The sequence below is a fragment of the Danio rerio genome, chromosome 5, assembly GCF_052040795.2.
Source record: "Danio rerio strain M-AB ecotype USA chromosome 5, GRCz13ab, whole genome shotgun sequence".
NCBI lineage: Eukaryota > Metazoa > Chordata > Actinopteri > Cypriniformes > Danionidae > Danio > Danio rerio.
Genome location: NC_141025.1, coordinates 33,570,454 through 33,594,689, shown reverse-complemented (window position 1 = coordinate 33,594,689; position 24,236 = coordinate 33,570,454). Strand labels below are relative to the sequence as shown.

Genomic DNA, 24,236 nt, shown 5'->3' with positions numbered 1-24,236 from the left:
TGTATGTTACACATATTTATGTTTCAAACAAATGGCGTTTTTGTGAACTGTTTACCTTTTATTCATTTGGCCAATTTATCCAAAGCAAGGTCATGTTAAATTGGAAAAAAAGAAAGTAAGTGATTATAGAGATATAATAAAAGCAGGGCTTGTTATTATAAACATTAACTTTTCTGATCACCAGCCAATGTGGCGAGTAGTTTTCCAATGTCACTAGCCACTTGTTAATTTGACTTTGGCATTCTAAAATTACTTGATTTAAATTTTTTGTTATGCCCACATGGCTCCTCATTCATTCAACTTTTTTGTGTGCTGTATATGACCTTGCTCAAAGTGAGCTGTGGTTTTATAGTGTCACATAGCAATTAGTTTTATTTTTCAGAGCTTAACACTAAGGATTTACCTTTCTTTTTTGGTCACACCAAACAAATTATTTTATTGCCACAATTATTAAATAATGTGTTTTGAAAAAAATCTTTTCTCCGTTAAACAGAAATTGGGGAAAAAATAAACAGGGGCTAATAATTCAGGGGGATTAAATATTCTGACTTCAACTGTATACTGCATCAAGTTTTTTTTCTAGAAAATATTATATTATATATAATTATATATATATATATATATATATATTATATAATTTAAAACTATACTGTTTTGACAATTTTTGGAACAAATAAATTGCACCTTGGTAAATGTAAGAGATTATTAAAAAAAAAAAAACCTTATAAATACAACAAGAAGGTGCAATGCTCATACTTCTCTGCCACAGTGAAGAAACAGATGTGAGGCAGGTGTTAGACCTCTTCTTTTTTGGACACCATTGGGTCCATCATTGATCCTCATTAATAACTAACTGCCGGCTTCCAGGCTTGTGTTTTTAATTGCTGCTGGTGCGTCAAAGTGGGTTTTGAAGAAGAAAAAACAGATCAAATACAGTACCTTGCTTCAACCAGCAAATTGTCTCACCAAGGGCTTAGCTGCCATCCCATAATGATCTTGCTGAATAGGTGAGAATGAGAAGATATTTGAAGGACAGAGAGCAGAGTCTGAGACATGACCAACATTGAAAGGACAAGCAGACATTCTCTAGAAGGCTAGAAAGTGTTAGTAAAACTAATTGTACTGTAAAAATGGTCTTAAAGTATCTCTCAAAAACATGTTTGAATGAAAGTGCTGCACTAGTGTTACTAAAAAAGACTGATCATGATGGTTGAGGTTTTGATGGCTTAAGGATGCTGTTGACGCAACAGACACAATTGATCTGTTTTGTTTGTTTTTGTTAGATTGTGTGTAGCAAAAAATGATCTGCTTCAATTCTTCCAGAATATTACAAATCTATTGTGGTGCATATTTCAATTCACATGAGTCATCTAAATTTTTACATTTAATTGGATGAGCTAAATTAGCCATAGTGTATGAGTGTGAATGTGAGTGTGTATTTTCCCAGTCCTGGGTTGCGGCGGTGAAGGCATCCACTGCATAAACATATGCTGGAATAGTTGGCGGTCCATTCCACTGTGGTGACCCCTGATAAATAAGGGAATAAGCTGAAAGAAAATGAATGAATTTTTTAATTGATTTTTTATTAAATATTTTTATTATGTCTACAACTAAATTGTAAACAATTAAATTAAACTGTAAATAAATATTTGAATAATAAGCTAGTAATAATAGTAATACCCTGATTTGGCAAGATTTTTTTATTGTTGAAGTAAAAATTTTTGTTGTTGAAGTTTTTTTTACTATTTTACCTAAATATGCAGCCTGATCTCACGAGAAAACGTAAGTATTTTACGTTTTGCCAGTTTAGTGGCTAATTCGTACGATTTTAAAAAGGAGGTGTGGCACCTTACCCCACCCCTAAACCCAACCGTCATTGGGGGATAAGCAAGTTGTACTAAATTGTACGTATTAGATCGTACGAATTCATATGAATTAGCCACTAAATCAAAAAGTTACAAATTGCCTTGAGATTGTGTTGAAATCTCCTTATTTATTTCTTAGTTTATGACCACATAGGTACCTGATCATTTCTACAAAATTATTACTGTGTATAATTTGTTTGATAATATATATACAGCTATAAAAAATCTATTTCTGTGATATATTATTGTTTTGTGTTTGAGTAAAATGAAATTTGTTTGCAAACTACTGATGAAATTTCGGTAGTGTTTTTAATTTAAATTGGTCAAAAAAAATGACAATAAAGTTACACAAACACACTATTTTGTAGAAAAAAGCCTAATTTATTTAGTCACAACAAATAGAAACATTTGTTATTTTTGATTTTTATTTTTGGGGTGTGGCGGCGCAGTGGCTATGTTCATAGCACTGTCACTTCACAGCAAAAGCCCTGGCTGAGTCAGTTGGAGTTTGCATGTTCTCCCCATGTTCGTGTGGGTTTCCTCCGGGTGCTCTAGTTTCCCCCACAGTCCAAAGACATGCGCTGTAGATGAATTGAATAAACTAAATTGGCCGTAGTGTATGTGTGTGAATGCAAGAGTTTATGGGTGTTTCCCAGTACTGGGTTGCGGCTGGAAGGGCATCTGTTGCGTAAAACACATGCTGGATACTTGAACTTGGTTATTCATTCCATTCTGGCGACCCCTGATTATTAGAGGGGAATTAATTACTTTTTGGCATGTATTTGGAATGAGACCTTTATAGAATAAAACATTTTATTTGACTTATTTTTCATACCTAATAAATCCAGTAAAATTTAAGTAGCTAATTTGTGTTTTTATCCATTGCTGCAGTTGGCTTTTGTATATGTTCATTTGCACTTTTGGTATTTATATGTGTCCATCTCATCTTCATATCTCTTTCTCTCTCTCTTTCTGTGTGTGTGTGTGTGTGTGTGTGTGTGTGTGTGTGTGTGTGTGTGTGTGTGTGTGCGTGCATGGAGGGCAGAGGCTCTGGGAAAAGAAGGAAGTCATAGAGAGAGCAGAAGGAGAGAGCATTCTTTGCAGCTGAAGTCACCCTGTCTGTGGCTATGGGAGAGCAGTGCTGTCCACACACACACACACACAGTCGTCTCTGTGTGTCAGTGTCGGTTTGAGTGGGTGGGAGTACACCACTGCAGGGGTTTTGGGTTGAGACACAACCAGAGAGAGAGAGAGAGATGGTGAGAGCGAGAGAGTAGTAAGAGAGGATGGATAGAAAGAGACACACAAATAAGAGAGAAATGAGAGATAGAGGCAGAGAAAGAGACAGTAAAACAAATACAGGTGAGAAAACTGAAAATAGATAGAGGTGGAGGAGAGAGAGGTACAGTAAAGCCAGACAGATAGAAGAGTTTTTACAACTAGAGAAATGGAGATAAGGTATACTGCATAAATGAGTTTGATAAACGGGAAAGTAGAATAGGAAATGTAATGTATGTACTGAGATATGTACTGTATGATGCTGCCTCATTACTGACATGAAGATATGTATTTTTACTGAGTTTTTGTTCAGAAACAGCTCTGCTTTTAAAGAAAAGTTTTATTCTTTATTTAGAAATTAAACTGATTTCTGTCATAATGTATCCACCCTGATGTTATTACAAAATAGTATGATTCGTTCTTGGAAACCCGAAAGAAGATATTTTGAAGAATGTGTCATAAAAATGAAGTTATTGTGTCCAAAGCATTGAAGTCATCCACTGATTGTGAATGTATGTTAATTCATTTTCATTTTGGATCTGGATACTGGAAAGTCTACATTCTTCCTAAGGAGAAGACAGAAGCCGAATGCTGGGTTCACGGCAAATATAAACTTTAGTATTTGCATGAGTACTGTAAATTTTGAAGTCAATGCAAATTAACAGTGCACATGACATGGTGTTTGCCAAAGATGTGCTGTATTCGCCTCAATTGAGTCTTCCACACAACTGTAAATAATTCAACTAATTCAGATGGAATTTTTGTGTGAAAAACATCCTGTGAGTAAACTAGAGCAAGTGATGCAATGCATATGCTCTATTTGCGCTTGATGTAGTCTAGAAGTATTTCAAAATATTATAATTTATTGCTATAATATTGTTATATTTAATATTATATATAAAAAATCTATAATATAACGTAAGCACCCAATCTTGAGCCCAGCATGGTTGATAGATATAAATTGGATTTGCTTTCCATCTAAGAATTCTATATGTTTAGTTCTGATGTGTCGTTCTGATTGGTTAAAGTTCTGTTAAATTCGAAAATGCTTTCAAACTTTGAATGATGTAAATGCATTTTAAAGTATTGTCTTTTATTAACGAAAGTACTTATTCATTTATTTTCATCATTCATTCATTTTCTTTTTGGCTTATTCCCTTTATTAATATGGGGTCGCCACAGCGAAATGAACCACCTGCAAATACTTAAAGAATTATTAAAACAAATGATTACAAACCAAAACCGGAATCCAATCGAAATCAGAAACATAACTGTTATATTTCTTTGTAACTTCCTTCTCCTGTGAGGACTGATATATTATTATGCTAGCACTGAACTCCCAGACTGAATTACAGAAAACAAAAACAGTAAAACCATGGGTGAAAACGTGACCTTGATGCTTATTTGGTCATTCCACATGATTTTTTTGTATGATATGATTGACCAGATAAAATAGACAGGTGTATAATAAATAATCATTTAGCTAAAATTGTCTATGTAAAAACTACAATTGTTTGTATGTTTTTAACAGATATGGGTAGAGATAGACATGAATTATTTGTGAAATGAGAGTGGCACGGGTCCAACGTTTTTTGGTAGCAATTTATTTTGATTTCTTTTGCACATTTAGTTAACCATACCACTTTATTAGTTACACCTGTCTAGCTGCTCATTAACTTAATTTTCTAATTAGCCAATCACATGGCAGCAACTCAATGCATTTAGCCATGTAGACATGGTCAAGACGATCTGCTGCAGTTAAAATCGAGCATCAGAATGTTGAAGAAAGGTAATTTAAGTGACTTTGAACATGGCATGGTTGTTGGTGCCAGACGGGCTGGTCTGAGTATTTCAGAAACTGCTGATCTACTGGAATTTTCACACACAACCATCTCTAGGGTTTACAGAAAATGGTCCAAAAAAGAGAAAATATCCAGTGTTTTGTGGGTACAAATGCCGTTGATGCCAGAGGTCAGAGGAGAATGGCCAGACTGGTTCCAGCTGATAGAAAGGCAATAGTAACTCAAATAACCACTCGTTAAAACCGAGGTATGCAGAAGAGCATCTCTGAATGCACAGCATGTCCAACCTTGAGGCGGATAGGCTACAGCAGCAGAAGACCACACCGGGTGCCAGTCCTGTACAGGAAACTGAGGCTACAATTTGCACAGGCTCACCAAAATTGGACAATAAAAATGTTTTCTCGATTTCTGCTGCGATAAACGGATGGTAGGGTCAGAATTTGGCATCAACAACATGAAAGCATGGATCCATCCTGCCTTGTTTCAACGGTTCAGGCTGGTGGTGGTGGTGTGATGGTGTGGGGGATATTTTCTTGGCACACTTTGGGCCCATTAGTACCAATGGAGCATCATGTCAACACCACAGCCTACCTGAGTATTGTTGCTGACCATGTCCATCCCTTTATGACCGCAGTGTTCCCATTCTCTGATGGCTACTTCCAGCAGGATAACGCGGCATGTCATAAAGCGTGAATAATCTCTGACTGGTTTCTTGAACATGACAATGAGTTCACTGTACTCAAAAGGCCTCCCCAGTCACCAGAACTCAATCCAATAGAGCACTTTTGGGATGTGGTGGAACGGGAGATTTGCATCATGAATGTGCAGCCCACAAATCTGTAGCAACCGCGTGATGCTATCATGTCAATATAGACTAAAAACTCTGAGAAATATATCCAGTACCTTGTTAAGTTTATGCCACGAAGTATTAAAGCAGTTGTGAAGGTAAAAGGGGTCCAACCCAGTACTAGTAAGGTGTACCTAATAAAGTGGCCAGTGAGTGTATGATGCATTTCAACCACATGTCAATTAATTGTCATTACAGTATTAGTAGACCCTCTGCCTAATATTGGCTGATACTGCTCCACCAACAGACACTCTCCTTTGCAAAGAGAAAAACCTATATTAGTAAACCCAAAGAAAGAATAACCAAGATCCTGGTGGGTGAGTGCTAATCTTGCAGTTGTGTGCTTTTATTCATTAATTTTCCTTTGGCTTAGTCCCTTATTTATTGCAACAGCAGAATGAACTGCCAACTATTCCGACATATGTTTTAAGCAGTGGATGCCATTTCAGCCGCAACAAAGTATTGGGAAATACCCATACACTCTTACATGGCCACGGCCAATAAAGTTAATCCAATTCACTTATACTGCATGTCTTTGGACTGTAAGGGAAACCAGAGCACCCAGAGGAAACCCATGTGAACGCGGGGGTATTCTATGCTGTCAAGGGCAGATGTAAGGACTCTGAAACTGAGATTAGTCCAATCCAGCACATGATCAAACTAAAAAACAGTCCTTGGTTAGTCTTTACTTCAGTTTCTAACAGTTGCCAAACATTTTCAAATCATCACGATACGATCCAGGATGTCCTATTGCATTAGCAAAGCAGCATACTGTGAGGAATATTTACACACTGTGTTATGTTGAGTTTGGGCTCATTCAAATAGAGAAAACCTGCACTAAATAAATAAACGTGGTCTACTGTGGCTTACTAATGCTTGGTGAAGCTCCAAACCAAAACACACACACAAAATAAGCATGTGCATACTGTTTACATGCATGTGGTATTGTTTGGTCACTGATGTCCCTAACCCTAACCCTCATTCAGACAAGAACCCTGAAAAAAATTGTAAACGCTAAGATTTTTTGTATCTGTAATTAAGAGGTGGTCTTTCTGAAGCTTCATAATGCGTATAAATCTTACATGCCCCATAACGAGATGCTCATGATTAAATATTTATGTTACTTTTCTCAATCTCACAGCATCATATTTATATTCAGAAGCATTCCTCCATTTCTGTGCAACAGGGAATTTCCAGCATGTGAAATTTAGCATTTCTGCTTCTAACGCAGTACTGAGGATGCAGGCTAGGCCAAGCAGGTGAAGCCCTTTATATGTTTCACCTCTTCATCCTCATTTCCCCTGGACAAAGTAAGAGAGTCCTGATCTTCTGAACAGCCGATTCGGACGTGCGATGTACAATAAGAGCTGTTCTTCCTACCATATGAGCAAATGGGATGTTTGGTTGATAAGGCCTTCCAGTAAACCTCCTCCCTCCCTGTTCTTACTGTCCGCTGCCAGGACGGTCCCAGGGCCCTCAAACGTCAGGCCGCGGCAAGGCGCTCAAGCGCTGTCTGTAATTGCTTCGGTCTAGACACTGTCTGGTATGGGAAACAGACACGCACATTGAGCATGAGGGGGGGAAGGGGGGGCGATGGAGAGAGCATGCAATGGGATTAAAACGAGTTACAAACGGCCCGGATCCCTCCAGTGAAATAAAGGATGTCAGAGCCTGATTGCAGTGGGAGGATGATTTACAGTACGAGAGTTGCGTTATATGGATGTGTTTCATTCAGCTTCAGTTCTCGTGTGGTCTGTGGAGGTGATCAAATGAGTTCTGCTGGTTTACTAACCTCAGATCAGCTAGGGTTTCTTAAAGTTGGTGTTGGCAAGTTAGAGTGTTATTAGTCACTTAACATCGTTTTACTTAATTACTTTACATTTTCTGTAAATAAATTGCTGATTAAATTGTTTACTTAATTAGGCTAAATAAAAAATTAAATGAATAAAGGATAAAGCAATTAATGAAAGAACTTATGTTAGGGATGCTCCGATCAGGATTTTTGCAGCCTATACCAAGTAGGGTTGGGCTGATAGTCGATGCCACGACCATTGCCGATGGCCAATAGACAACACAATGCTGAGCTGGCATCGCCGATCCTCCGCCCGGATTTCATTCCAGCTGCAACCCATCACTGGGCAACATCCATATACACTGATTCACACACATACACTACGGACAATTTGCCTTTACCCAATTCACCGATACCTCATTGGACTGTGGGGGAAACCAAAGCACCCGGAGGAAACCCACACGGATATGGGCAGAACATGCAAACTCCACACAGAAACGCCAACTGCACACAGGGAGCCACCGTGCAGGCGATTTGCTGTCCTATTATGATCAACTATTATTGGTAATAAATCACTAATTATTCTTACAATTATCAGTGCTGAAAATGCTTTGTCTTGCTTCATACATGTGGCATCATGGAAACATTTTACTTTTAGAAATGTTTGATTTTTAAAAAAGTATTCAAAGTAATAGAGTTTATTTAAAATTGTTTTTTTACATTATAAATATATTTACTTTTACTCTTGATCAATTCATTGTGATCATTAAATGTAAATAGATTTTAATGATACTTTTGAATGTTACAGTAACAACAACAACAATAATAATAGTAAATGTTTTTTTTTTCTTTAGCAGATCATGATACTTTCATATTTGAAGCATTATCTGACAGTGAAGTCTAGTTATTGTTAAACTTCAGCTTTAAACCACAACAATTAATAGAACTTAAAACTTATTCGTTCATTTTCTTGTCGGCTTAGTCCCTTTATTAATCCAGGGTCGCCACAGCTGAATGAACAACCAACTTATCCAGCACGTTTTTACGCAGCGAATGCCCTTCCAGCCGCAACCCATCTCTGGGAAATATACACACACACTCATTCATACACACTCATACACCACAGACAATTTAGTCTTCCCAATTTATCTGTACCACATGTGTTTGGACTGTGGGGGAAACCAGAGCACCCAGAAGAAACCCACGCAAAAGCAGGGAGAACATGCAAACTCCATACAGAAATGCCAACTGACCCAGCCGAGGCTCGAACCAGCAAACCCAGTGGCCTTCTTGCTGTGAGGCACTACTGCGCCACTGCATCGCCAGAACTGTATTTAATAAAATAACAGTAATTTAATTTTGCAATAGCATTTCACAGTTTTACTGTATTGTTCATTTAATGCCGCCTTTGAGAGCAGAATAAGCTTATTATAAAACAGTAAATAATCTTATCTGACTCCAGCCTTTTGACTGGCAGTGTATATTATTACAATTTTTGTTCATTGGTATAAAGCACAGGTGTCAAACTGAGTTCCTGGAGGGCCGCAGCTCTGCACAGTTTAGTTCCGACCCTAATTAAACACGCATTATCAAACTAATTGAGTGTTTTAGACTTGTTTGATACCTTGTGTTGCAGCAGGGCTGGAACTAAACTCTGCAGAGGATTGAGGATCCAGGAATCCAGGAACTGATTTTGACACCCCTGGTATAAAAGAATAGTTCACCAAAAAAAATTTAATTCTCGAAATTAAAAAATGAAAAACACTTAAAATTGTGACTTTGTATACAGTATGAAACCCTATTAACACAGATTATATTTTATGCTCAACTGATACTAGATTGTAGCCATTATTATTGTAGCCATTTTTATGGATTTGAATGGAGCATTTTGTCCTTAAAGTACTGAATGTTTTGTACCTACAGTAGTGCAAAACAAACATACAAAAGCATATGAAGGTAAAGTATTAAAGTTACAGTAAAAACACACTGTTGACCTTAACAGCCAAAATATTTCAGGTAAAATGTAAAAGATAAAAATGTCCTTTATAGGACACATAAGGGTTCATGTAATAATGAAAGCTACTTCTTTCAATGGGCTTATTGATTTCCTTTATTTAAAGTGTCCTGTTAGTTGTAAACAAGGTGAGAATCCACTCCAAGCAATTAAATTTGTGGATAACTGTTGTTTTCTTTCTTTGTTTTTCAAAACAATTTAGCTAATTCATAAAAAATGGATTCATTCACAGTATGAATATTGCTAGTTCTGACTTAAAGCATCTATAAAAAAACAATGTTTGTGTTTGTGTGCGTGTAGGAAACAGAGAAAATGAAGTATACATAGGGAAAGAGCGAGTGTGCAGAGTCTTGTGGACGTGCCGTGCTGTGCTAAACTGTACTAACCTCTCAGTGGGTGGCTGCAGTGCTGGAGCTCAAACAGACATGAAAAGGATTTGGGGGGACAATAATTTAGCTTTTCCTCTGCTTCATATGGAACTCTCGCCTTCTCTCTCTTCATAGGCATTTCAAAGCCTAGCCAGAAAGGCAGAATGAAGTATTGTTCAAGAAGACTATCCATTCAGTATTAAGCTCAAAATGTTTGCACCGACACTGCCAGCCCCCCCATGAGTACGTACGGTTTATTTTTGGTTGTGCCAATTCTTTGAAGTTTTGCCAGTCCTGCCAGAATTTAGCAGTGTTCCTACTCTTGAAATACTGAGTGAGTAGGAGTGGAAAGGGTGTGGTGCGGTCCATTCTTAGCAGTGTGCAGTACGCCTGGCTTTAGAAATATCATGACTATCATCATTAGAGGAAGGCTATTTTGTCACAGATGACGATTACGTAAAAGATGAACACAGGAAGATCAGCGCATATCCATAAATAAATCTTACTCTGTCCAAGAAAGACATATCAGAAACTTTTAATGCAATTTGCATATCAAGTTTCTTGTCCAAGTTGAGTCTAAAATCATTATCTCACTTATTCCTTTTATACCGTAAAAAAGTCTTTATGTCAGATTCAGTTTCTATCTGTGGGCTGAGGAACATCTACATAGACAAGGTTAAACTGTCGAACCTAAACATATAGCCAATCACAGATTGTAGATTGTATTCACGTGTCTTTTTGAACTATAGACCATCGGTGAAAAAAATAAACAGTGTTGCAATCTCTGTGCATCCAAAAGTTATCTATAGAACATACAAGAAGAAATTTTCATACCACAACAAAAGGATTACAACAAAATTGGATACCACTGACTTGCATTGTATTGGCAAAAACATTTTTCAAAATATCCTCCTTTCTTTTCTGCAGCAACATCATAAAAGGGAGAACTTCAATGGAGTGAGGGAGAAAATAATGACAGAATATTGTGTATCTATTCAGACCTGTCGGAAGAAAAATGGCAGGCAAAATTCTTTTTCTGACAGTAGGTGGTGCTTATGAAAGAGCTGAAAATGGCCACTAAACAAGAAGAGCTGAGCAATGCTTCATTTAAGACTTCTGGTCAGTCAAACAAAATTGAAATGTTCTCAAACAGCTCTGAAGAATTTTGTAATTTCAGTGTTTACCGCTAAATACAAGACTACACAGAAAAGGGGCTGGTTCCTGTAAAAAAATAGCAGCAAGTGAACATTGGTTCGTAAGTTTTGTTTTGGTATGTAATGAAAATATATTTCAACATCTTCAAGGGATTTATATATTTATTTATTCTTAATGTAGACAATAAGAGTCCCATTGAGCAGCCTCTTCTTCCAGGGAGGCCTGGTTTACCTTTTCGTATTTGATTAAGAGGACACGGAAGCATTTCTTTCATTCATTCATTCATTCATTTTGTTTCCGGCTTAGTCCCTTTATTAATCAGGGGACAACGGAATGAACTTATCTAGCATATGTGTTACACAGCGGATGCACCTCCAGCTGCAAACCGGAACTGGGAAACACCCATACACTCTTGCATTCACATACACTCTGGCCAATTTAGCTTATTAAATTCATTATGTCTTTGGACTGTGGGGGAAACTGCACCCAGAGGAAACTCACGTGAACACGAGGAGAACATGCAAACTCCACAAAGAAATGCCAACTGACTCAGCCGGGGCTTGAACCAGCGACCTACTTGCTGTAAGGCCACAGCGCTACCCACTGAGCCATCGTGTTGCCTTAAAAGCATTTCATTGGATTGAAAACTACACTTGAATACTATTGCACTTGTGCAGGACTTAGGTTAGTGTGATTAGGTTAGTGTGATTTTATTTTAAGTAGGACATCTGTGCTGATCCTGGAACAGCATTACAATTAGCGAATCAGATTTAAGTAATAAGTTTACAGTTTAAGCAAAGTTTAAGCTTACAGTTAGGGTTATAAACTTCTACATAGTTGTTATTCAACAGCCCCTGATTATGGTAATAATTTACAATTAGAGTTTGGTTTAGGGGTAGCAATTAGGTATGGATTAGATTTTTTGGAATAAAAATAATGTTCCAGGATCAACATATCACATCCACCATCAGAGATGCAGAAATATCATAATGAAGTATGACGTGTGATACGAGCTGTTGATTTTGGAGAATGAAGTGTCATGTGTGACTGACACAAGTCAAATGTGACTGTCACTTTATTCTACAACAATTCAATTTGTGTAGTGGAGCACAGCAACGTTCCATCAGTCCTCTTTTGACAGCTAGCCTTGTAGTTTGTTTGCTTTTTGTCACAGCAATGGTCAGTTTTACTGCTTGATATATATATACAGTTAACATGGCACAAAGCTACATGTGCTCATCTTTTAATTAAACAAATAAGTAATGGAAGGATAATAGCATGTCAACACAGCTAGAAACTGCATATTTGTGCAATGTGTGCAATGCATGTGCACGTTATATTCACATTCATCACTCAGTCACTCACTTTAGCTTAGTTCCTAATTTATCAGGAGCTGTCACAGTGGAATGAACCGCCAGCTACTCTGGCAACAGTTTTATGAGGCGGATGCTCTTCCAGCCGCGAGCTTGCACTGAGGGTGCACTCACACTATGCCATCCAAACCATGTCCAGGTGTGTTTTCCAGTTTGTTTGACAAGTGTGAATGCCCCAAATCGTGCTCAGGCGCAGTTCAGTTAGCCGGCCCTGGCCCGGTTGGAAGAGATGTGCCAGACCCAAAACTGTAGATGCAACGTTACTTTTAAGCGATTGTTTCATATGGATTTAATAATCATTCTTACTTTTCAATAAACGCAAACTGTCGTAGTTTATTATAGATGTAAACCCTTCACTGTTTGTCAGCTGCACCTTCAGCTACTGAGTGCTACGGTACAGTATGGTATGATATGGCTGTTTCCACTGTCAAAAGGTATCTAAAGGCAAACTGTACTCTACCACTTTTTGGGTACCCTTTGCAAAGGGTTCCTAGCAAAGCAAAAGGGTATCAAAAGGCGGAGCTAGATGCACAACTGAACGCTATTGGTTTACAGAAATATGGCACTCGCTTGTGGATAAGCCAGAATGAAAACAAAGTAACTGTCATGTTTTAAATACACAGTCGAGACATTACACCATAATAATGTATACATATAATAACGAGCCATGGTCGACCCGAGCTCAAACAAACCTTGTCGTTATCTTGATGAACCATGTGCCCCGTAGTTTTTTACATGGTCGTCTAAAGCTCGAGCGGTTTCACTTTCTCCAAAGAGCGTCGATATTTGAAATAACAAACTTCTTGTGCTGATGATTATAACATGCATGTGATTATTGAAATGCTTATGACAGCCGATCCTATCAGAAACGAACAAATGCGAGTCTGACGTGCGAAAAAACAAAGGAGAAGCATGAAAAAAACAAAGGAGCAAATGATTGTTTCAACAACCTAAAACATCGATAAACTGCCATGTTTAACTATGATCATCGCCTTTTGGACTATTATGAACTCGCAAAGACGGAATTACTTTCTAACAAGAGACATGAGAGGTTTGCTCTGACTGTAGTCTATGATGCGTGTTGTTTTTGAACCTAGATAGATACACATAATATACATAAGTATTTATGTGTTTAAAGTATCTGTTTTGTAAGTGCTCCTCATATGATATGTGAACGACCCATACAGCTTTACATTGACCTTTCCTTGAGTGAGAATGACATCAACTGAAACTTTGTCTTACACCACGTTCACTAAAAAAGTACCATTGGTAGCCTTTTAGCACTGGAAAGCATTTATAGCATAGCATTTAGCAAGCCTGATAAAGGTGACCCATACCAACCCGTACAGTACCATACTGTACCACTCAGTGGAAACAGGCCATAAATTGTACAGCTCGAAGATTTTCTGTGCTCAGGTTTGGAAGACAAAATGCAGTGTGAGTACAGGCCGTCAGGGAGAGGGGACAATTGCGCTTTGGCACAGTTCAAGGCAACTGTACCTAGTGTGAGTATACCCTGAGAGTACTCTAACTCAGCAAGCTCCAGTACTGGAGACACCCATACACCCACGCTCTCTCATTCATACACACACTTATACAGTAAGGCGAATTTAGTCAATTCAAATCACCTATATTGCATGTCTTTGGACTGTGAGGAAAATTGGAGCACCCAGAGGAAACACACACAACAATGGGAGAACATGCAAACTCCACTCAGAAATGCCACCTTGCCCATCTAGGACGTGAACCAGATCACATTCATCAATTAAACTTATTTCATTTTAATTTCAACAAAAGATAACCATGTTAACACCCTCTTAAACATGCTTCTGGGGTTAGGTACCAGCCGCTGTGTATCACCACTAATATGTTCCATTTTTAAAGGTGCTGTGCTTCTCATTTGGTGTGCAGCACCCATTACGTAATTTTGTATTTTTTGTTAATCCAATGCTTTGAAGCAACTGCCTCACTGACTTAAGTTCAAGTCCCAGCTTGGGGACCTTTCCTGATCCCGTACAGCTCTCACTATCACTTAATTTCCTGTCAATTCACTATACTGTCCAATCTCAACAAAGCCCAACACAGAGCAAAAATAAATCCTCAACAAAAATTCCTGACAAATGTTTGTGACAGTCTAGTCGTAGAACAGCTGTTCATTCAGATGAAAACATTCAATCATACTAAGCATTTATCTTGGTGTAACAACACGTTTTCTCGGCCATTCCAAGCCGGATTCTTCTAACTAAGGCTTTAATTAACGAAATTACTTAACAGTAACTGTTCTTTATTCTATCTCCATTGCTCATGCTCTCTGTCATCACATTCTATGAATAGACAAGGATGCTTGTTTCCTTCGCATGTGAACCAGCGCAACTACACTGCAGCTCCAACCAACCAGCTCACCAACACACACCGGTGCATGAACACCTTTACACCAACTTCAAATAGGCTAGGCTCAAACAACCTCCCTCCCTGGCCCTCAGCTAGCCTCCCAGAAAGCCTTTCTATTTCACAGACGCATGGATAGGAGAAAAAGGAGGGAAAAATGAAGCTCGGATGGAGGAGAGGGGGTGGGTGGGGGGCTGTTGCGGGGGAGGGACCGAAAGGGGGTGAAGGGGGGTGTTAGGCAGCATTGTAATGATGGAGAGCAACTCGATACTCTTGCATGCTGAATATTCCCCTGGAGGGCTTTTTCCATTACCCGAGCACAGCAGAATGGTGGAGTCGTTTAGTTTAGCCCAAGCTGCCTAACGCTCTCTCAAGCTCCCCCTCCCTTTCTCTCACCCTCTCTGTTCCCCTGCTGCCCCTCCCCTCTCTCCTGTTCTGTGTTTTTCCATAGGCACATTGTGCAAATGTAACCTTTCAGTAAGCCCCTCCCCTCCAGGAAGTTGGCTGGCCCCTTTGCTGCCAGGAAATATGAAAAACTGGCAGGATGCCCATTTAATCTCCAAACAGAGAGCTAGCGCGCGAGCGAGAGAGAGAAACAGCGAAGCAGTTGAGATGGAGAAGGAAATGTTACAGTTTGACTCACCAGAAGGGAGGGGGAGAGAGGACAATTTTACTTTAGAGAGTCACATTAACGATAGCGCTATGAAAAATTGCCTGATTTTCTGTGTTGTTGCTGTTTTACAGCGAATGTCATCAGATCTTAAAACTTACCATTGTGTATTTTGGAGGTCGGAGATGTGTTGTAACGCACAGTAAATTGTTACGTCATCAGTTTAACTAACATTAAACATTTAATGCCCCATCCACACAGAGACGCAAAAAAACAAATAAATAAATAAAAACTAAATTGAATAGGCATTAATACATCTTTTGGGAGAATGAAACGAGGCCATAGCATTTTCATGTGAACTGCCAAACCGTATATTTTGTGAAACAATGGTGTCGTCAGCCCACACATCGACCCTAGTCAGACAGCACTACTACAGGTAACAGCGACAACAACATTAGTGGACAACTGTATATACACATTCATGCTGCAGCAGCTATTAAGCGTAATAAATTAACAAAAAAATATTCGCCATTAGGGCTGGGCGACTAATTGAAAAGTAATCAAAATCGACATTCAGAATCTATAATCGGTCAAATTTTTTACAGGTCATTTTTTTCAATGACTTTTCCCACTTTGTGTGGAGACACATGACCCTGCACTGTTATGCTGGGTTCACACCAGATGCGGATGAAGCATCAAGCAAGAGTGATTTACACGTTAAGTCAATGGAAAGATGCGAATAGACATCCTGTGTCGCGATACGCACTAATAAGGCGAATTGAATGATGCGATTCGCACAAATGGAGCTGCAGCAGTTGAAAGTTTTTTTGCGATTGAATCGCTCGAGTTGGAAAATCTAAACTTCAGTGGACATTTGCAATGCGTTATGTAGGGGCATGATTATGACGTAGTGCCTGTTGTTGGTGTCCCGGGGGAAAATCCTCTTGCCGACACCGGTCAATATCTAATCAAACTGGGCTTGGCTCAATCTGAAGCACCGCTGAAAGCTTCCATGATCCAGGTACAGTTTCTAGAGGAGATGAACTCACAGGGCTGGGTGCACCTCTGAATGGATCTAGTGGACTCAGACAAGGCTTCAAAAGAATCGACGCTGATTATCAGCCTTCCTAAAGCACGTTAACACAGCTATTCTCTAAATAAAATCCATGTTAGCTATTTGGCAATGAATGTAGAGTTACCGGACAGACAGATACCCTGCCCATGACGTGAATCCATGTTTATTGCTCAGTGAATTTGATGTGCGAATGAAGCGAGTAAACTCAAAATGTTCACACGTCTATTTACACACGAATAGCATGATTTATCCACGCACACCGCATCTGGTGTGAACACAGTATTAAGGCTGATTTGTACTTCTGCGTCGAATGCACAGGTATGGTACGGCACAGCCTTCGTGTGGTTGTATACCCGCAAACCTCTCAAAAAATGTAACTACACATTGAACGTTTTCATTAAATTGATGAAGATTGGAAGCTGCGCCAGATATGCCTTGAGATGGCATATTGTCTGTTACAACAAAATTATAATTTACATTAAAATATTTGTTTACAGAAGATTCAAAAAAGCACTGTTTAAAATATTATTATCAGGATATACAAGAGTTATTAATTTTTTTTAAAATACTGCTTAATTTCTACTTTAGAAAATTCATTCATTCATTTTCTTTTCAGCATAGTCCCTTTGTTTATCTGGGGTTGCCACAGCAGAATGAACCACCAAGCATATGTTTCACGCAGCAGATGCCCTTCCAGCTGCAACCCATCACTGGGAAACATCAGTACACACTCATTCACACACACACACATACACTACGGTCAATTTAGCTTGTTGTTAGACTGTTGGTTTTAGGCAATGTGTGTTTTAATTACAGTTTCTCATAGTCGATGTTCAATAAATAATAATAGATAAAAGTTTTTTTTCCTTCAGTAATTTAATATCAAGTAATTCATTCAGAAATCACTTACTTGTAATATGTGTGCATGTCTATTGTACAAAACCTGTCAGTGAACTGTGAGGGCAAAAAATAAAATAATCAGTTATTAACTACAGTCGAGTTAAAATGTTTATTTAATTGAGATTTTGATTTTAGGCCAAATCGCCCAGCCCAAGTTCATCTTCTTTGTGATTTGTATGTAGCATGCGAGGTTTAACTGTGTGCCTTTCTCATTTTTGCATATCTCTGTAAAAGAATTACAGAATTAAAAAAAAAAAAAGGATAGCTCTGGCTTTGTGTGGATGTAGCCTAGTCTCTGTGCATAAATAATAAGGTTTAATTGTGGTTAGCACTGTCGCCTCACAGCAAGTAGGTCACTGGTTCGAGTCCAGGCTAGGCCGGTTGGCATTTCTGTATGGAGTTTGCATGTTCTCCCCAGGTTGGCGTGGGATTACTCAGAGTGCTCTGGTTTCCCCCACTCTCAAAACACATATAGTAGTCTAAACAACTTTAGGTATAGGAGAGTTGAATAGACGAAATAGTCCGTAGTGTGTGTGTGTGAATGAGTGTGTGTGGTTGTTTCCCAGTACTGGATTGCAGCTGAAAAGGCATCCACTGCGTGAAACATCTGCTGGAATACTTGGCAGTAAATTCTGCTGTGGGAACCTCTGAAATAGAAACTCAGCCGTAGGAAAATGAATGAAAGAATCAGTTTACTACAAATTCTGTTTTAAAAGTCTACATTTTATTTATACCTCATTTAATTTGATTTGCAGCATTTACTCTAAACATTAACCTAAATGTTAGAATAGAAAAATAACATTCACATTATTATAAAAAAATATTCCTTAATAGATAAAATTAAGTATTGTAACATTACTCTCCATGCTTATTTATACCAGGGTAGTTTCAAACACTGAAGAAATAGGGCTGTTTACACAGTAACATTTGGCATAATTGCGAAGCTAGCTAAAATGCACACACTGCTTCTGCTGGTGTTATTGTCTTTGTAGGCACATAAAATGCTTAAAAATTAATTCTTTTACTTTTTCTTAAAATAAAAAGTACTGACTTGTAATAACAATTGTGTTATGTTCAATATGGTCTCCCTGTTACAGTACATAAACAATGTTTGAATCCTAGGCAAGGGAAGTTTACTTATAGAACACATTTCATAAACACTGGTAATTCAAAGTGCTTTTCATTGAGTAATAAAACAAGAATAAAAGAGACAATTAAAATAAAATAAAAACAAAGAATAAAATTGATAATACATAATATTGCGATCTGTTGGACATAGCATATTGCTCATTCAGTAAAGGCACAGATAAACATATGTGTTTTCAGTCTTGATTTGAATGTGCCTAATGTTGGAGCACATCTGATCATTACATCTGATCAATACAGACACAAACTACATTTTTTAACATCTTTTACAATTTGGAAATTTGATCTGATATCAGCAACTCTTTTATTTTGTTGAAAGTCAATAACTCGTGTAAGCAGATCAATCTTTGTATGTATTTCTGTGGCTGATAACAAAACACAGATGTGGTGGAGAATGAATATTATTTTAGATTCTAAACCATAGAAAACAAGGTGACATTAAAGAAAACTTCTAGGTCTTTATTATCCCAAAATCATTCTCATTCCTGTCTTTTTTCAGTGATGAACTCAAACACTGCCAACATCATGTCTTCTTTCTGACGAAGATTCTTATAAAGCACACATTTGCAGTATTATATCATGTCCAAGGCACTGATCAAGACCCTCATGGTGAGCAGCACACATCTAAACTGGAACAACCATCAGAAAAAATAGATAATGAATCTGCCAATAAATTAATTACATATCATGTCAATACAGATAATATTAAGTAAAAAATTATTGGCAGATAATGATAGCATCACCAATATATTGTGCATCAGCATGTACTATGTGATCCCTGTGGGATCTTGGGTAAAAGTCATTACACACTTTATTACACTTCATGACTGCAGCACCAACTTTCTGACACAAATTTGTTCCAGGACTAATTTATAAGACCAATTTTTTAAGAATTTTTTTTTAAGTGTTAGAGCTTTCATTCAATCATTCATTTTCTTTTTGGCTTAGTCCCTTTATTAATCTGAGATCGCCACAGCAGAATGAACCACCAACTTATCCAGCATATGTTTTACGCAGCGGATGCCCTTCCAGCTACAACCCATCACTGGGAAACACCCATACACTCTCATTTACGCACATACACTATAGACAATTTTAGCATATGACTTTGGACTTGTGGGGCAAACCTGAGCACCCGGATGAAACCCACGAGAAAATGCAAACTCCACACAGAAATGCCAACTGACCCAGCCGAGGCTCAAACCGGCGACCTTCTTGCTGTGAGGCGACATCACTGCCTACTGCGCCACCGTATTGCCCTTGTTAGAACTTTAGAACTATTTTGAACTGTTTTGTTAGAGATCCACTGTATAGTATAGTATAATATTATTAGAGATCCACTGATTGGATATATACATAAATGAATTCACCCCTTGAATTAATATTGTTTCAACCATTTCTCAGTGAATGTAAACAATTTATTTTGGTGCGTTTAAACAAAACTATTTTTTTGAACAGGCATATCCATTAAATGAAGAGTTTGGTCACTTAAGATCTTTAGGAATAGAAAGATGTTACATTTAACTTCAAAGGAGATATTGCAAAATAATAAAACATTTTATATATTTTTATATTATGTTTCTCTTAATTTTTCCTGTTAATTAAAATTGTATTTAATATTTTTCCCACATATTATTTTGGGTGTAGTAATTTTTGAACTGTGATTTAAATTTTTTTTGTTAGACCCAATTTTGTCTTTGGTACCGACTAATCTAATCTATATACACAAAAATATTATTATAAAGCATCCTGTAGAAAATAATAATTTAAAAGAAAATATTATTTTATGCTGAGCAGTGTTTATAGCCTGATATTACAATTTTACTAATATATATATATGCGGCAGGTTGCGGCTGTGTAAAACATATGCTAGATAAGTTGGCGGTTCATTTCTCTGTGTCCACCCCAGAAAAATAAAGGGACTAAGTCGAAAAGAAAATTAATACAGAGATATCATAAAATGTTTCAAGCTAAAAGATATGCAGATGGAGTTAAACTGATCATAAATGAATACATTTAATAGAATTGAATGCCACATTGTGGTTTATACTTTGGTTCATTTTGAGATATTATGCCTCTGAACATCTGGTTTCTCTGAGCCCTAGGCCCTTTAAGGCCCCTGTATTTTAAACTTTTACAGGCTAAAAAGGTACCTTTTTTAGTCTTCAGAATTGTCCTTCCTTTGTGGTAAAATTTTTGATGAACAGTCTATATAAACAAAGAATTCTTATACAAACAGTCAATCACAGTTATCTGTTATAAGGCCACTGGACATTAGGTGCAAAAATGTTTTCATACTTGAAAAAAAAAAGCTAAAAATTATAGTAATGAAAGACCAACCAGAAGTTTGTGACTTATTCTAAAGTATGGGAGCAATTCCAACGTCATGGATGTGACATTTATTATAAAAACTCAAAACATAAATTCACAAAGAAAGCATATATTAACATTATATTGAAACATTAAAACATATTTTGTAAAACAACTGATCAGAAAGTCAAGGGATCATTAAAATATCACTCTGTAAACATTTTTATATTTTAAATAGGAAAAAAGTAATCATGGGTTATTGATGTGACCAAAAAGTCTGAGTTTACAGTATACACAACATACCTTTTCAACTTGGCTGTAAAATAAGAATTTTATATCAGTAGTAAGAAATTTTGGATTAAATTTCCGGCAGTGAGTGCACAACACATGTGAACACACACACACGCACGCACGCACGCACACACACACACACACACACACACACACACACACACACACACACACACACACACACACACACACTCACATGCCTGCCTTGCCACACCCTTCAGAGACATTCAGCCTATTTAGCACAACACACACCCAACACAGAAGGTGATACTGCTTGCTAGGCTGGTGTAGCCTACTTAACATACAACAAGCAGGTTGTAAAGATTGCCCCTTACTACTTTTTGTGAAAGGCAGACTCAATCTTATGTAACATCCCACGTCAGTCTCTTCCTGGTAAACAAGAGCGGTGCTGCTCTGGAGCTGAAGAGGTTTTAGAGCACACATTAAAGCTAACTCTGTCAGAGACAGTTTTGCCTAGAGTACACAACCATCCAGCTCTTCTTTATGCCTCTACGTTTCGCCAAAGCACCCCAACAACATAAAGTCTGGTAGAATAACTTCATTTGAGCTTCTAAAAGTTGTGTTCATAAGGGTTGGCTGTTTAACTTGGAGAACAAACACACAAAACCCAGGCTTGAGGTTGAGCAGCGTAGAACTGTACAGTGACATTTTTGAGGCATTACGGTTGAATGCAATTTCTTGTCATTGATCCAAGAAACTCATGGAATTTGTTACAAGAATTATAGTTGGTAAACAGGAACAACTTTAATTTTTTTTAAATTGACAAAGTGTGTTGATGAGTGCTTTGGTGCTAAAAGCATGAGTCCTGCTGTGGCAGATGAGGTTGACTCACCTCCGCTCCCTGCCCTATCTCCTCTGTGATTTCCAGTCACTGAACTCAGCCCATGTACTTTTTATGGGCCAAATAGTCCACTTCATCTCTTCCTTTGCTAGCAGCGCTGAGTACTGGGCAAGGGCTGGGTCAAAAACACTGGAAAGTGCCCTAACTAACAGTGCCACCTGATGGTGAATAGCTGCTACTACATTAATCACATTACTGTGAGTTGAAATGAGAGCACCACCACAGGTTTACAGTCACAACTGCACAACTGAGATCTCACTGGTTTTAACCTACCTTGATGTCACACCACTACTTTGCTTTGGTTTCAGATGTGATTATATTCAAGGATCTTTGGACTTAGTGAGACTTTTATCTTTGTTTGCACCTTTTGATAAAAGAAGTAAGCAACAAAATAAGATGGCCATTCAGAATATTTGTATCCTCCCTTCTTTTTTTGTGCTTTGGCTCCATTTCCTGGAAGTACTTCCTTAGTTATGACGCACTTCCTGAAGGCTTCTGTGTAATAGGGGGAAACAGTGGGTGTAGGAGAGAACTCATGGAAGGAGATGACTGCTTTCCTGATACACATTTTCAGGTTCCGTTACTATTATGTGGAAGGAGGAGAGGAGGCTAATCTCAAAACAATATGACGAAGAGAAGCTAGTGACTCTTTGATTCATAGATTTCTGAGACTTGGATGTTTTATTATCGTGTTATTACTAAAGGTCTTAAACCTTGTCATCAGATTTCTACTTGATTTAAAGGGATAGTTAAAAGAATTATAGTTTGGCATTATTTACTCACCATCTTGTCATTCCAAACATGTGTAAACAATACAAAACAAGACATTTTAAAGAATGTTAGTAACCCAAAAGTTACTGTTTCATTTGATTGAATTTAATGGTTAAAAATATAATGGAAGTAAGAAGTGTCTGTCATACTCAACGAACCTTCTGATAGTTCCTATAACTATTGGTGCTCTTTGCACCACAGAACAATAACAGTTATTGAAACTTCATTTCGTGGAACTAATTTAGTTGATTTGGTGAATATATGTGGTATAAAACACCAGCACAATAATTGAAATGCTTACAAGAGATACAGAATAGTTCATTTTAGAGCTATTTAGCTGCCACCTTGCTGCGTTGTTTTCTCAGCCTCAACCTTTACCACTACAAGTTGTCACACTTTGTAATTTCATATCATATTATTTATTTGTGCATTTTAAGTCACATAACTCATATGTTTGCATTCCATCTGAATTATCAGAAAACACAAATATACAGCCTCAGTCCTGACATATTTCACCCACCATTTTCAACTGGCTTAGTTATATCCAATCCAGGGTCATTCTGAAAATCTACTCCTATATACATTTCTAAAGAGCGACAAATACGTCCTAGGAGCTACGTGTTTTTGTTTTTGTGAATCCACCAGAGGCTGCTGTGTATGCTGTGAGGTCTCAAATTTCTCTCGCGTGTGTCATTTGCGCCTGCTGTTCTTAGGTAAATCCACCAGAGGTCGCTGTCGACTGACTGACCAACCGACTGATACCACCACCCACCCCCATCCCTAAACCCAACCAATAGTGTTTTTAAAAGTTCAGACTGAACCACCCACCAACTTCCCTAAACCCAACCGACAGTGTTTATAAAAGCAATCCAGAAAAAGAAAAGTCCCCTGATTTTTACCACATTGTCAGATTTTACTATATTCTGACCCTGTTATTTACTTGATTATTTTAATTTTTGGCTTTTGTCTTACCTGCTTTCTGTAACCGTTCATTGCCAGACTCAAACCCCCGTCGTTGCAGTCAACTCCTCTCTGCGTGTCAAGTCCGTCGATGTACATAGCGAGCTACTGGACAAGCTGGTAACAGTGGGGAAGCCATCTATAAAGAGGTAAGGGGTCAGCTGCTAGCATAAAAAAGGAACGCGTACCCCCTCGTAGCGTCCATTTTAAAAATGAAATTCATCACACGCTACATAATTCTTGATCTTCAGAAATAAATTTTGGGCTATGTTTTTAGAATGAGCCTATGTTTGGAGTTCCTATTAATGGTGCTCAGTAATTGCTATAACTAACTGCCTGTTGTTAAAGCAAAATAGCTTCTTTAATGGCCCACAGTACAAAGTTCAGCGTACAGGTTTGGAGTAATACAAGAGCAAATAATAAAAATAA

At 37.8% G+C, this 24,236-nt stretch overlaps 1 protein-coding gene and 1 long non-coding RNA gene across 12 annotated transcripts in view; both read left to right on the top strand.

Moving 5' to 3' along the window:
• LOC147844026 (uncharacterized) overlaps positions 1–24,236 on the top strand; it is a 197,511-nt gene that overhangs the window by 171,405 nt on the left and 1,870 nt on the right. For all 11 annotated transcript variants that reach the window (XR_015491339.1, XR_015491343.1, XR_015491342.1 and 8 more), the window contains one exon: positions 23,847–23,956. This is a non-coding gene — a long non-coding RNA (uncharacterized LOC147844026). The remainder of the gene's footprint in view (positions 1–23,846; positions 23,957–24,236) is intronic.
• Positions 16,501–24,236, top strand: part of ntmt1 (N-terminal Xaa-Pro-Lys N-methyltransferase 1) — a 47,180-nt gene continuing 39,444 nt past the window's right edge. Inside the window, exon 1 of the mRNA XM_087251603.1 lies at positions 16,501–16,628. The gene's annotated coding sequence lies outside the window, so the exon portion shown is untranslated. The remainder of the gene's footprint in view (positions 16,629–24,236) is intronic.